The sequence below is a fragment of the Tursiops truncatus genome, chromosome 16, assembly GCF_011762595.2.
Source record: "Tursiops truncatus isolate mTurTru1 chromosome 16, mTurTru1.mat.Y, whole genome shotgun sequence".
NCBI classification, from domain to species: domain Eukaryota; kingdom Metazoa; phylum Chordata; class Mammalia; order Artiodactyla; family Delphinidae; genus Tursiops; species Tursiops truncatus.
In genome coordinates, this window is record NC_047049.1 from 841773 (window position 1) to 855056 (window position 13284).

A 13284-nucleotide genomic window follows, 5' to 3' on the forward strand; every position below is an offset into this window, starting at 1 on the left:
TTACGCTGATCTGGCTTGTGGAATGATCTCAAAGCAGAGCCCCTAAGAAGACCCCAGAGAAGCGCGTGTGGTTGCAGGCACGGAGCGGGGGCTCCAGGGCACGGCACCTTTCTGAGGCATCCAGTCTTCTGTAATGTGCGTGTATCACCTTTACGACCAGAGAAGAACCCGTTAAACAGTGAATTGTGCCGTCTGTGTACTGTGTCCACTCTTGGGTGACAACACACGTGGGCATGAAATACTGCCAGGGCGCTTGGGAGTGTGGGCTGGGCAATGGGGCCATGGGAGCGTGTTTTCTTCCTTCTGTTTCATGCATGTACCAGACTTTTATAATAAACTGGTATTACTTTTAAAGCAAATCATTTCAATTAAAAAATTTAAAACAAGTAGAGGCAAGAGAGACGGCCCCGTTGAAGGAAGCAGTGGCCGGATAACCGTCAGGGGAAATGGCTTCGGCCCTTCTCAGACGGAAGACAGTCCAGCCCTGCGCTGGGGGCGTCAGCCTGGCCAGCTGAACGGAGGGGGAGCCTCTGCAGCAGGGGATGAGGCTCGAGCCCTAGAGCAGAGCAGGGACAGCTGGCCCCCGGCTGGGGCACCTGAGGCCAGGCCAGGCGTGGTGCCCGCGGCCGGGGTCAGCGGCTGGGCGGCCAGCACAGGCAGGGACAGGCCTCAGGGACACCGGCGGGGTGAGTGGGGGGGCCTGCGGGGTCGCTGTCCTCCCCCCAGGCTCAGGGGAGGGGAGTAAGGCAGTCTTGAGGGGGCCTCCAGGCCGCCCCTTCACAGCAGGCTCAGCCCAACAAGAAGGAGGCCGATGGGGAGGGGCCCCAGGCCCAAGCAAGGCTGCGGGCCGGAGGACGCCAGGCCCGCTGGGACGGGCCGTGCACTGGTGTGGGTGAGTGGGGAGGGGCCAGGTAGCACCACGCAGGCCTTGTCATCGAGGTTCAGGGGCCAGGACGAGATGGGGCCAGGAGCAGTGCTGGAGCAGCCTGTGTGTCCTCAGAAGGGTGGGCCTGTGACCGCCGTCCCCAGGTGGGAAGCCCTACTGGACAGCGCCTGCAACTCCCACAGACCTTGGGGGCCGAGCGCTCTCACCCCCAGGCATCGGGCAGGGGGCAGCCGCCGTTGGGGTCTCACGACTGGGACCCGGAGTCTCTGGCTGGACGAGGAGAGCTTGGTGCCCTTTCCACGGAGGATGGCTGGCCCAAGGTGACCACACCCCTTGAGGGCAGTCCGGGATGCCCGGGTCCTCCTCTCTGCAGGCCCCCAGGTGCTGAGGGGTGAGCCCTGAGGGGAGGGCTTTACTCCCTTTGCAGGGGTGAGCCCAAGGTGCAGCCGTCCTCTCCAGGGCTGCACTGGATGCCCGCTGGTGTCCCCGGGACAGGAAGCAGTACCACTGCCCCTCCTGAGCGCTGAGGGGCCCTACACACCTCGTGTCCCCCGCACCCCACCCAGGGCTGCGCCCTCAGCAGAGGCGCCAGAGGACACGCGAGCGTGGACTTCCGGGAGCCCAGGGCAGCAGGGTAAGGGCGGGGACCCTGTCCTCACATCCTCCTGGGACCCAGTGCAGCACAGTGACACCAAAGCCCCCCGCTAGCACCCTGTGAGCACCAGGGAGCCCCAGACGGCACGCTGGTGGGGTGCCTGGCGGGGTACCTGGTGGGGCCGAGGATCAGGGGAGACATGGGGGGGACGTGGGTACAAGGTCACTGCGGGAGACTCTCAACAGGGCAGCAGCAGAGAAGGTGGACCTAAGACGTCTCCTGGACGGAAGCAAGTGCGTCTCAGGGTCCCCCCAGCCAGGACTGCTGAGGAAGGCATAACCCTACGCAACACGCATTGCCCAGCCTGCACCTGGCCGGAGCTGCGATGCACCAGGTCTCCGGCCAGCAAAGCGAGGGTCCCTGGGAAGAAGTTCCCGGTAGAGCCCAGGCGCCCAGCCTCGCCTGTCTCCTCCCAGCACTGTGCTGCCCTCTGCTCAGGAGGTGACCTTCCTCCAAGGAAGCGGGGGCGGGGAGACCCCAAGCCTCTCACCACATGACGCTGAGCTCGCTCTTTCCTCTCCCCAGCCCCCTCCCCTGCCCAGCACCTGGAGGCCGTGCTGGAGGGCTGTGAGCTGGGCGGAGGTGCTTCCCCGGGGACAGAGCCCCACCTCCTCCATCCCCCCATTTGCACATCCCCTCAGTCCTCTGGCGCCACTGGAGCCTGGGGGCCTGGAGAGTTACAAGCTGCCAGGTTCTAACAGGGCAGGAGAGCAGGCTTCCGTCCTCTGTTCCAAGTAAGACTCATCCAGTGGGACCTGCTGGTCACACGCCTGCACCTGGAAGGGACGCCCCATAGGTGTAAGGCCGCCAGGACCCAGCCCTGACGTGGGGGTGGGCACGTGCGGGGTGGGCCCAGGTAAGCTTCGGCAGGCCCCCTGGGACCCGCAGGGGCGGCTGTTCTGCCCCCGTTGGGCCCGCCTTTGCCGGGCCCTGCTGTTGCCGCCCTGGGGGTGGAGGGGCAACCAGTGGAGGTGGGGGGCACTGAACAGGGGCAGGGGGGCGACACACACACAAGGCCCGGATGTTGGGGGAAATCCAGGACTGTGGCTTCTGTCCACCCTGGGAGCCCTGGGGATGGAGGGCAGGGCCTGGAGCCTCAGACAGAGAGACCCCAGCCCAGCCCACCCAGCCCCTCCCGCTCGCAGAGCCCGCACGGGGGTTCGGGGGGCAGAGAAGGGTCCGCTCCACATGAGGGGGTGGAGGCTGCTGGCTGAGAAAGGATTGCACGACGTGAGAGCTGCTTGGGGCGAAATGAGGCCTACGGCCCAGGAGACGGCATCTCAGAGAGCTCCGAGAAACTTCCCCCAAAAGGTGCGGGGGGGCCGGTACAGATGTGATTTGGTGACGGGGGGTGCGCGCAGGGAAGCGCTTTTCTTTTGCAGAAGGTTACTGCCAGTCTCGAGGAGCAGACGTCACCATGGATTTTAGTGCTTTTCTAGATACAAGAAGATGCTAGAATTGGGCTCCTAAAATCTTCTCCTGAAAATCTCTAACTATCTGAGGGCCTGTTCTGCCGGTTTCTCCAGAGCACAGAGGGCCTCCTTCCCAGTCTCCCCTGAGCTCCTTTCAGGGGGTGTCGAAGGGCAGCGGCTGCAGCGGCTACTCATGCTGGCTACTCACCCGTGGAGGCGGGTGAAGCGCCGATTTGTCGGTGACGAGGCCAAGTGGGTCTGGGCTCCTGCAGCTCCCAGCTCTCCAGCCTCCTCTTCCAGGAAGGCCCACGGAGCGACCCTCACTTGAGGACGCAAGGAGACCCTCTTGCGGTGTGCTCCCACCTCAGGGCCGACCAGCCAGGGGGCTCCCAGGGAGCCCGGAGGGCGGTGTGAGAAGAACTGGACGTCACTGGCCTGGGCTCAGCGTCTCCCCTTAGGGAAAAGCACGTTCTGACCAGGAGTGGGTCGTGCCCCCTGGACGGGCTGGGGGGATGCACAGGGCACACCTCCCGCAACACTCTCAGCGTAAACCTCGTTGGCTCTGGGCTCCAGGCCGCTGACACAATTCTCTCCGCTGCAAATCCGAGGTTTGCCGAGCTAAATGGGCTTCTTGCTTTGACTCTGGAGTCGTCTGCTGGCCTCCCAGGCCGGGGGCCCCTCCCAGGCCCTGGTAACATATTTAGCCATTTCTTGACCAAGTCCAGCCTTTCTGAGGCTGGCAGCTCCATTGTCAGGAGCTCTCGCTTCTCCTTAGAGAGAGGAACACGGCCGAGCGTCACCCGGGTCCTGCCAGAGGGACAGGAACCCAAGAGCTCGGGGTGAGGCCCCTCGAGGGCCGCCAAGGCAGGGAGCCGCCCTCACTGGGGTGAGGCTGCCACGACGGGGTCTCCCCAGAGGTGCCCTCGCTGTCTGGGGTCCTGGGCAGCAGGGCCTTAGCGACTGAATTAGGTGGTCCCAGAGTTGGGGCCTGAGCGGGGAAGGGGAGCAGGTGGATGGAGGTGCCCAGTCCGGAGGAGAGGAAAGCCGTGTGGCCCGGGACCTCGGCACGCCGGGACATGGGGACACCGGGACCCAGGGACACCAGGACAGGTGGGGGGGACTGGCCGCTGCGCGAGGCAGGGCAGCCCCCTCTCTGTCCTATGGCCTGCTCTCCCCGAGCCCCCCCCCAGCAGGTCTCCCTGACACCGTAGGGCCACCTCCCGCATTCCCCCTTAGCTTCCTTCTCTCCTGAGCACTTCACTTCCTGGCCTCCTGGACAGCTGGCTTCCCTCTGAGTCCTTCCCGAGAGGCACGGCTAGGCCCCCATGAGCACGAGGCCCCCCCCACACCTCCTCCCATCCCGGCTGGGCCGGGTCTGTGCCAGCCGAGTCCAGTACTGAGAACTGTCCCCAGGCATCAGGACAGGAGCCCTGCTCCCGGCCCCACGCCGTCACCTGGGAGCTCGTTAGAAACGCAGCACCCCAGGCCCCTCCAGGGCCCCACATAAGGACCGCATTTCAACGAGATCCCATGGGACCCCTGTGCCCGTCGCAGTGCCAGGGTGCCCGCTTCACCCCTGCCCACGGATGAGGAGTCCACGCAGAGCCGTGTCCCACCTCTAGAACACACGCCTGCCCCACAGTCCCGAGCTCACCTCCAGGGCCTGTGTGAGTCCCTCCCCTGGGTCTGTCTCCAGGGGGTGCCCTATGCCTGAGTGGCGCCCCAGGCCCCTGGCTGTTTGCAGGAGATGTGGACATGGGAGCTGGCAGAGTGATGAACACCTCCTAAGGCTTGGACATGTGGTGTGTGAGGTGTGGCCTCCACTGACCCTTTCCCTGGGCCCCGAAATATTCTGGGTGTGCCTGCCGTAGGTGGCCAATAGGCCAGGCCAGGGCCCTGTGTTACGTGCTTCACTGCCCCGTCCCCTCACTCGTTCCTTTATTCACCAAATACGTACTGTGTGTCCAGCACGTGCCGGGCTCTGCCCTGGGCTCAGAGCGCGGCAGAGAGCGTGGCAGACACACCCAACCCCACAGAGCACCATCCTGGAGGAGATGGCAGACAAAGGAAATACACAGGAGGCCCTGGTGTTCTGGACGGTGACGCGGCTTTGGAGAAAACGAAGACACAGGTTGGGGGGGGGGGGTGGACGGGAGGTGCCAGGGAACTTGCTGAGAAGGGGCCGCGCGGAGAAAGGCCCGAGGGAGGTGAGGGAGGCAGCCCCGGCGTCCAGGGAGCAGCGTGTGTCGAGAAGTCAGTTTGCCGGCTCAAAGCTTTATGAATATCCAACTTCACAGGAGATGCCGAGATGCTTCCCGAACAGGCTGTGCCAAGGTACGCTCCCAGCGATGCTCTGGAAGAGTTCCTTTTGGAACACAGCATTCCAGCACTGGATCTGGTCACACTTCCTGACTTTTGCTGGTTTGCGTTTCCCGTAGGGAGATGAGAAAGGCCCTTCCTCGGCGTGGTCCGGGGTCACTGTATTCCCCTCTCTGCTTCTTCTCAGCTGTTCATGCCCTTCGCCCATTTTTATGTTGGGCCGCTTGGTTTTTCTTATACGTACCTAAGTGTGTGTATGTGTATATATATATCATCACTTTTTAAAAATATACAGTTTACAGGGTGCAGCGTGCTAACGCTAATAATTTGTTCAGGCTTTTTACATCCTTACTTAACAGTGAGACTGGACTAAAATATGCTTCTTGTACTATTCTCGTACGGTTTTGTTTTAAAATTTATGCTGCCCTCAGAATAATTTTGGGAGATTTCCCCCTTTGTCTACCCTTTTGTGTAAGTTTGTGTAAGACTGGAAAAGTCATTCCTTGGAAGTTTGGTAGAACACATCTGTATAATCCCATCAGTGAGTTTTCTTGTAGCAATATTTTCCACTAATGGTTAAACGCCCTTAAACGTCATAGAAATATTTTGTCTCCTCTTTCCTCTTGAATCAATTTTTTGAAGTCATAATTTTCTGGGAATTTGTTCATTTTGAATAAGATTTCAAGTTGAGTGGTTCATGATATTTTTATCTTTTAAAACTTCTGTGTATGTTAGATGCTTTCCCCTTTCCATTCCTAATGTCAATTTGGCTGTCTGTCTGTCTGCCTCTCTCTTTCTCTCTTGCTTTTGTCTGTCCAGTCACCAGCCAGCTTTCATCTCTGATTCTCCCCACTGTGCCTTTCATTTTCTATTTTATTGATTTCTGCTCATATCTGTGCCTTTTCCTCCTCCTTTTATCAGTTTTAGCCTCTTACTCTTTTTCCGATTTAAGTTGCATACTTGCCTCTTTTATTTTTTTTCTTTTCTTCTTTTAAGGCTACACAGCCTCCCCTGGCCCCGCTTTGCAATATGCCGCATACAGGTGGCCCCACACACGACACGCACGACACGGAGTATCCTCACCGTTAGCCAGTTCCAAGTGTCTCTAGTTTCCATCATGCTTTCACCTAGGCATCGTTTGGAAGTGTGTATTTTATTTTCCAAATAAATGGAGATTGTAAAAGAGTATTTTTACTGTCTTAAATCATTAAGATTATTTTTTAAATATTGTTTTCCATTCTAACTAATTGTGTTATGGTCAGGAAACATGGTTTGTGTGGTATCATTTCATGGAAACTGGTTGGTATATTCCGTGTTGTAACGTGCAGTTACTTTTCCTGAGTGTTCCGTGTACACTTGAGACAGGAAGGTCGCTCTGGGCTCCACGGCTGCCAGACAGCGGGAAGGGTGTCCACTCTCATCGGTTAATGTAGCTACAAGAATTGTAGATAAAATGTAGCTTCGCGGGCAGGGCTCGGAGCTCTGGAGGGGCACCACCCCCCATCGCTGCCCGGGGCCCTGGGGGCTCGTCTTGGCTCTGGTCTGGTCTGGACTCCTTCCAGCCGGCCCAGCCCTCGGGCTCCCCGCCAGCGCTCCCAGGGCAGGCGTTTCCTGGGGAGCTTCTCCTGTTCTCCGGCCCTGCTTGCTCAGGGCGGGGCCCTCATCCTGATCTGGGCAACTGCCTGCGACTGCAGCCGCAGCCCACCCCAAGGCTCCGCCACTGCCCCTCCCCAGCCCGGGGAGGCCTCTGACCCACTGGCAGGACCCAGCTCCCTGCAGGTGCCGGGGCAGGGCTCTCGCTTCTCAGGGTCGCACGGATGGGGACTGTCTGCGGGGTGAGGATCTGTGCTCAGGAGACCCTGGGGCCGCTCTCCCCGGCAGCTCATCCTGCTTGGATTTTAGCTGGAGGAGTAACTGCTGGTTGAGGCCGAGGGGCCCCCTGCCCTCCGTCTCACCCTGTGCTCCTCTCTCCTTGCGGCCCCCAGGCTGGGGCCCGCTAGCCTGCACGCGAGCGTGCTGTGAGGCCAGGGCTCTGCACTCGCCAGCTTGGCCGCTCTGGCTTCTGACTCCGCTCTCTGGCACCAGGCCCCGGGCCCCTGGGGGAGGGCTGGGGGGTCAGGGGACAGGCACTGGGGTCAGGCAGTGCTGGGCTCAGGCTCTGACTCAGCCCAGGCCCCTGGGTGGGGGGATCCCACAGCCAACAGGCGGGGGTCTTGGGCTGGGGCTCCCGGAGGCCTGCCTGGACCGGCCGTGGCCTGTGGCTGCGACTGGTGGAGTCTGGGTGGGTGGGGCCCTCCTGGCTCTGTTTCATCGGGTAGCAGGTCGAGGGGTCTGCGGCCGTGGCCGGGTGCCGTTCCAACACCCGAGGCTGGGCCTGTCTCTGGCGCCACACCTGCCCGCTGCGGGCCTCCAGGAGGACGTTTCCCAGACCCGTGACGTGACGCACACTCTCCTTCCGTGCCTCTGAGGAGCCCGAGAAATCGCTCAGAGACCCGGGACCAGGTGGCCCTGCCAGGCTCAGAGCCACGCGGCCGGCCTTGCTCCGTGGGGCAGGACCCTCGGCAGCGGCGGGGGGAGGCCTGGAGCTGGGCCCACCCTTGCTCCTTCCTCCGGCCTCACCTGCCCAGGCCCAGGACGCGGTGGTCGCGCGGAGTGGCCCCCGGAGGCCGTTCCCGCATGGACACAGTGACGTGGGACTCAGCTTCCCGGGTCCTCCTGGTGGGCAGAAGCCCAGGGCCCCCAGCTCCCCCGTCACTCAGCGCCCTGGGGCCGGCCCAGTGGAGCCTCTCCTGCTTGGCCTCGGGCTGATGTGGGGATTCAGCAAGGGGCCCTGCTGTGCGTCCAGGCTCCTTGGCTGGGCCCCTTCCCTGCCTGGCTTCTGCTTGTCCCCAGCTCTGCGGCTGTGGATCTGTGGCTCCCGGACCCACCCTTGGGACCCTGGAGGCCAAGAGAGCCCTGAGCAGGTGCGTCTCCACCTGCTAAGGAAGGAGGGACGTCCCCAGGCCCCGGCACACACTCCAGACCTAAAAATAGCCGAGGCCATCTGGACAGCTCGCTGTGCCCGGTGATGGGGGCATCTGGTGGCTTTGCAGGGATTACCGGGCTGGTCGTCAGGGACCTCCGTCCCAGGCTGCCTCTGAGCAAGAGGCAGGTGGATTGGGGCGACCAGGGCCCGCACATTAGTGAACCAGCATGCCCTGGACATGGACGTGGCCCCTGGCCACACAGCCATCCTGGACAGGCCTGCCCGGCCCTCCAGCATCCTGGGTGTCCACGGGATTCCCACACCCTCTGGGTGGATCCACCCAGAGGCTTCCAGGAAGCAGGTGGTTCCAACTCCTTTCGGAGCTCAGGGGCTTCTCTTGACCCCTCCGAGGCCTCAGGCTCTGGAAGGGACAGGGGTCTCCCAGGTCATCTAGGAGGGAGCAGGTCAGCCCACACTAGCAGGATGGTGACAGGACACAGGACCCCCTCACCACAGCTCCACCGACAGGCCCCTGCTGTGCGCCAGGCTGAGGCGGTGAGGCCTGAGACCCCCGGGGCCAGGAGGAGAGGGCCCCAGGTGGGGGCGGGAGGGGCAGGGGGTGGACCCCCAGCTGGCGGGGCAGAGCAGAGGGCCCGGCACCAGGTGTTATCGGGAGGGAGGTGGCGAGGTGAGAGTGGGGTGGGGTGCCTGTTAGAGACGGGGGGCTTGGCTGCCAGCGTGAGGGTGGGCGTCCAGGAGGGTCCCCGGTTCCCAGGTGCCTGGGTCACGGGAGGAACCAACCGCAGCCCCCAGTTCCTCCCAGTCAGGGAGGACGCCCACGGCCGTGACCACGTCAGGCAGGCCAGGCTTCTGGAACACGTGGGCGGCTGACAAACGCGAAGGTCGCTGCCGATGAATCTCTTCCGCCAAAATGCCACGGGGCCGGCAGCCGACCTCTCCCCTTTCCACGGCTGTAAATGGCTTATCGATAGCAGTGCGCTCTCACACACCCGGGAGGGCACAGAGCAACTGTGGGACACGCACTCCCTCCGGACACAGGCAGCAGCTGGGCTCCGAGGTCCCAGCCCAGGCACCCACCTGCCTGCGTCCTCTCTGGGACTGGAGTTCCCAGGGCACAGCCCACTGGAGGCCGGCTTGGGGGCTCTTCCCCTCCGCCCCTGGTCTGTGATGGGTGCAGCCGACCCTGGGGCCATGGCGCTCAGGCCCGCTGCCAGGGGTCACCTGGATCCGGTTCTCAAGGGGGACGATGGCCGGTGGCCTCCACGTGGGGTGAAGGGCCAGCAGATGGCAGGGCGGCCGGGGGCACCACGCACCCCAGCTTCCACACACGGATGTCTACCTTCACCAGGGCACGGGGCCTCCGGCCTCTCCAGGGTGACAGACAAGAAACACACTCAGGCTGTACACACACACACACACACACACACACACACTCACACTCACATATGCAAACATACACAAATACATGGGCAAACGGACATGCATACCCACACCCACACATACACATATGCACACGTGCATTCATGTTCACATACACACCTGTGTGTTCACACTTGTGCACACATGCGTGCCCATGTGTAACCCACACGTGTGTGCACACATGTATACACACGCACCCGTGTGCATACACCCACTTGGGCCCTGTAAAAACAGTTCTCCATCCTGAGAGAGAGAGAACATAGCAACCAAGATGAAAACGGAAAACACATTTTACAAAATATTTTCTAATAGAGAAGAGTGTATATTTGAAAGTGTCTGCTTTGTACTTTCATTAAGAATCAAGAATAAACGTACTGAGGAAACAAGAGGACAAATGAGAAGTCTCAGTGGGATAAGATACGCTTTGTAAAAAGAGAGCAGCTGCCCGAACATCAGGTAGAACGAAAAGTGTTGCCGGACCGAAAGAAAGCAGAAGCGAGATCTCAGAGGAATGAAAGCGAACTAGAGGAGTGGGACTGTGCGATGGAATGGGCAGAGGAGGTGCCTTCCTTCTGCCCGAGGAGACGAAGGGCACAGGGGACGTCCTGAAATTGGAACGATCTGTAGTGAGCTCTGAAATCAATTACACCTGGAATTAGCCTAAATAATTGTAGTTGATTGCAAAACAGAATTAAACGTCAAAACAAATTCTTAAAAAAACCACAGTAGCGTAAAAACAATAAGTGAACTCATGCACAACACTATTACAGTGTTTGTACACCTCGAAGAAAGGGACAATTTTCTAGGAAAATATGCTTTTCCAAAATTGTCTCACTAGGAAACTTGAAAACTTTAATAGATGAATAACCACGGACTAAACTGAAAGGCTTGCCAAGGAGTTATTCACATAAGTGGCACCAGGTCAACACAACCTTGTGGGCGAATTTATTCTATAATTTCAAGGAACAGATATTTTCAATGCCATCTATGTATACACGTGCATATGTAGGCTATCAACTGATAATTAATGAAATATTAACTTTATACCTCTAATTTAACCTTGATACTAAGACTTAGCAAAGACAGCATTACAAGAAAACCCTTATGATACAATGTCAATTATGAACACAAATATAGAAGTCCGAATAAATTCTCAGCAAATTAAGTTCAGTCACTGTCGTAAATTAACAATACATTGAGTGCATTAATTTTATCCATTGTAGGCAAGGATGAGTTAAAATTACACAATCTAAATTGTATTAATAATTTAAACATATCAATAGATTAAATTAGAAATATGATAATCTGATTATCAATAGACACCACAAAAGGCATTTGATAATACTTAATATTCATTAACCTTAATTTTTAAAATTTATTTTATTGGAGTATAGTTGATTGACAATGTTGTGTTAATTTCTGCTGTACAGCAAAGTGATTCAGTTATACACATATATATACATTATTTTTCATGTTCTTTTCCATTATGGTTTATCATAATTGAATATTGAATATAGTTCAGTACAGGATATTGACTATAGCTCCCTGTGCTACACAGTAAGAGCTTACTGTTTATCCATTCTCTATATACTGGTTTGCATCCGCTAATCCCAACCTCCCATTCCACCCCTCCCCCACCCTTTCTCCCCCTTGGCAACCACAAGTCTGTTCTCTACGTCTGTGGGTCTGTTTCTGTTTCATAGATAAGTTCATTGGTGTCATATTTTAGATTCCACATATAAGTGATATCATATGATATTTGTCTTTCTCTGTCTGACTTACTTAGCATGATCATCTCTAGTCCATCCATGTTGCTGCAGGTGGCATTATTTCCTCCCTTTTTATGGGTGAGTAGTATTCCACTGTGTGTATGTAGCACATCATCTTTATCCATTCCTCTGTCGATGAACATTCATTATCAACCTTAAACATCAAGCCTGTCTGGGGTTATATAATGCATAACCCTCTCCTCTCGCTGCTTCCCAGGGGTCACTGCCTTCAGCTCTTTTTAGAGATCCCCCCAGCTCTTTACCAATCCACTTCTAAACAACATACTTACCTACCATGGCTTGATTTTTCAGTTCTAGGTGTTCTCTATCAGCTCCCTGGTTTGGAAGATGAAGGTAAATTCTCCCTTTGCCTCTGCCCCACACAGACCCATGAACTTCTCTTCCCCCACTTTTATGGAATTTATCACAATTTTTTATTAAATCAAAATGGATGGCTGTGTTATTAGATTAGGTCAATGCCATTCAGACTCGAGCCATGAAATGTCATTTGATTGTATTCCCTTTGTTATACAACCTAATATTTTCCTGGAGTTAATCATTTCCTTATTTTTCTGCCTGGGGTTTGCAGGGCCTCTTGAATTCATGGGTTGATGTCTTTCATCGGTTCTGGCAAATTCTAGGTCATTATCTCTTTGCACTTTGCTTCTGCCTCATTCTCTCTCCTCTCTTTCGGGAACTCTAAGTACGTTAGAACTTTTGAGCATGTTCCATGTTTCTCTGCTTTCATTCTCTGTGCTTCAGTTTGGGTATTTTCCATTGACCTGCCCTCCAGTTCACCAATCCTGTGTTCTGCTGTTAAAGCCCTTGATTGACTATTGTAGTTATTAAAAGTCCATTGATTTTTTTTATAATTTAAATCATATTTTAAGACTTCAGTTCTCTGGTGACATTTTCCGTTTTTCATCTGCTTATTTATTCATCTTTTCCTCAGTTTTCTGCAATACACTCATCACAGTTCTTCTAAAGTCCTTGTCTGCTAGCTCTAGCATCCATCTTTGGGTCCACTTTTATTGTCTACTTTTTCCTCGTAATTGTGGGTCCTGTTTTCTTGCCTCTTCCATGTTTGGTAATGGTTGGTTACAAGCTTAACACTGTGCATGAAAGAACCGGTGATATCCAGGTGACGTCCCTTCCACTAGACATTACCTTCTAGACAGAGGAGTGAGGGCTGGACTGGTCCGTCCAGGGGAGGATGGAGCTGGGCGGGGCTGACAGCAGTTTGAGTTAGACCCGGTCTGCTACTTACCTGCCTGCCCAGCAGGTCGGGGCCCCTTGGCCCCAGGGCTTCGAGAGGAGAGGTGGCAATCTGGTGACCGCCCCGGGGGGAGGGGCTGAGGAGATCCCCCCTGAGGGGTGGGACTGCAGAGGTTTCCCTCTGCCTTTGAGAACTCCTCCACCTGCCAGGGGGGACGTGGGAGGAGAGAGAGGCCAGGGAATTCTTTCCTGACGGGCTCAGCCAGTTTGCTCTGGACTGGCTGTGTCTCTTCCCCAGGGGCAGGATCCTGCAGGGTCTCTCTGCAAACAGCTGCCCTGTGGGGCCCTGTGACACTCTCTGTACAGCTTCAGGCCCAGGACCCCCAGTTCCACACTCCTGGGCAAGGCTCAGTCCCTCTCCGTTGCCTTAAACCCTGCCCACGTCTCTGAGTCACCCCCTTTATTAAGTCTTAGTCAAAGTACCAGACCAAGCAGGAGAATATTCAACAAACACTGACAGGATAATTGGTTAATTATCTGGAGAGAAAAATAAACTTATATCCCTAGCCAAGTACCCACATAAATTCCAGATGGATTAGAGAAGCAAATAAAGAATACAATCA